This window comes from Mandrillus leucophaeus, unplaced genomic scaffold (assembly GCF_000951045.1).
Source record: "Mandrillus leucophaeus isolate KB7577 unplaced genomic scaffold, Mleu.le_1.0 Scaffold314, whole genome shotgun sequence".
NCBI classification, from domain to species: Eukaryota; Metazoa; Chordata; class Mammalia; order Primates; family Cercopithecidae; genus Mandrillus; species Mandrillus leucophaeus.
The window spans coordinates 197,647-199,991 of NW_012103299.1; positions in this window are offsets into that span (position 1 = coordinate 197,647).

Below are 2,345 nucleotides of genomic sequence, written 5' to 3' on the forward strand. Positions count from 1 at the left end.
GACATTAACATTACATGTGCTGGTGTGATCATGGGAGCTTCCTACAGCCAGACACCATGCTGTGTGCTTTTAATGTATTATCTCATTTAATCTCACCAGCACTCTGTGAGGAGGAAACTACTATTTTCCCCATATACAGGCTGGCCCCAAAATCCATGGACCGTAATATGACAACCCACAAAAACAAACAACTCACGGGGAGAAGAGAACAGGGCGGACAAGCCACAAAGCTGGGGCAAATTACTAAAAAGAACTGTTTCCGAAGGTCCTGGTTTTCAGCTTGGCCCTTGCCCCTTCACTGAGTAGGACTCCAGCACCCTGCTGTCTGCATCTCACTTCCAGAGAGTGCTCAAGGAAGCCCCAAGTCCAATCTTCCTCCCCCAGACGCCCCAGCTGCAGCAATCCTTGTCCATCAGGCACCCAGGCCAGAAGCTCTGGCTCCCCCTCCCTCCCCAATGGTCCCCATCAAGTAGGCAACATCCTGCTGATTTTAACTCCTGCACAGCCCTCAAATACACACCCACCTCCCATTCCTGCACAATGCCCCAGTTCAGGCCTTCACCACCTTGTTCCTGGGCCACTGCCCAAGTCTCCCCTGACTGCTCTCTGGACTTCTGATACCTTTCCAGCTCCCCACTCAATAAACCCATTCCCCTCTCAATAGCTGGTGTGAATTCAGGAAAACTGAGTTCCAGCCATGTCATCCTCACACTGATGACCCTTCCAGGCCTGCAGGACCTAGTTCAAACTCTTTAATTACATGTGTAGTACGTGCCATTATCACCTGCCACTTCCTCCCTTTTCAGCCTCATCTTCCACCCCTCCTTCAACCATGACTCAAATCCCCAGCACTGACCTGGTTGTAGCTCCCCATCTACAATGTGTTGTTTGCACCTCAGGGCCTTTGCACAGGCAGGTCTCCCTGAAGAAATGCCATTCCCACCTTCCTGGTCTCTCTGTCCCATTTTCCAGCTTGCATACTCTGAGGGTAGGGACTGTGTCTGTCTTGTTCACGGTTTTATCTATAGTCTCAGCATAAAGCCTGGGTCATAGGAGGGGATTTTCTTTTCTTTTTTTCTTTCTTTTTTCCGTTGTTGTTGTTTTGAGACGGAGGCTTAGGCTGTCACCCAGGCTGGAATAAAGTGGGGTGATCTTGGCTTACTGCAACCTCCATCTCCTGGGTTCAAGCGATTCTTCTGCCTCAGCTTCCCAAGTAGCTGGGACTACAGGTATGCGCCACCATGCCCAGCTAATTTTTGTATTTTTAGTAGAGACAAGGTTTCACCATGTTTGGCCAGGCTGGTCTCGAACTCCTGACCTCAAGTGATCCACCTGCCTCGGCCTCCCAAAGTGCTGGGATTATAGGTGGGAGCCACATTGCCTGGCCTTGTGGGTTTTTTTTTTTTTTTAATGTTTTAATTAATTGCCAATATTTCAATGTTGGCTGATTTCATAAAAATTCAACTTCAGGCTTCTCTTGAAGATATTGGGATCTGGCAACCCTGAACCTGGTCCCTGAATGACAAGAATGGGCTGGGGTGGAGTAGCTGCTGCCCCTTCCACCAGGTCACTGGCTGTGCAGTCCTCACTGGCCCAACCAGCCCACTTCATTCATCTTTGTCACCTGCCTGGCCCCTCTGGTGTTTGAATTTCCAGGTGTCAGACACACCGAATTTAGCTATGAAATCCTTCACTTAGGCACGTACTTATTCAGTCTCCGATATGTGGCATGCCAAATAAGCCGACACTTACATCAAATTAAACCTGCTTTTCTTAGCAAAGAAAGAAACAAGATCAGTCACAAAGAGTCATTTATGCCCATGAGATTTTTAAAAGCACAAGCTGTCCAAAGTCAGCACAGTCATCCTCATAATGAGGACAGAGGGACGGGCCCTCTAAAGCAGCACTTCTCCAACTTTAATGTGCGCAGGAGTCACCTGGGGCGTCTGCTAAACTGCAGGTTCTCATGCAGTGGGTCTGGGACAGGGTGTGAGACCACGTTTCTTACCAGCTCCCAGGGGAGGACAATACTGCTGGTCCCTAGACACACCTTCAGTAGCAAGGCTCTGTGACACCCCTGCAACAAGCTAGAGAGTCCTAACCCCCAGATAGCTCGGCCGTCCCCTGGAGGCAGTGCCACCACCCCTCCTGCCGGAACAGAATGTGTTCCAGGTCATTCAGGTATTCCTGGAATCCACCTCTGGTGTCACCACTGGTGCTGAAGGTAGGAAGCCCTTTGCTTGGAATACCCTGTTGCTTCACTTTGGTCCAGGACAGGGAAACATGGGAAGCAAGGGACACACAGCAAGAGGAGTGGGGTGACGGTGGGGGTGAGGGTGGGGTGG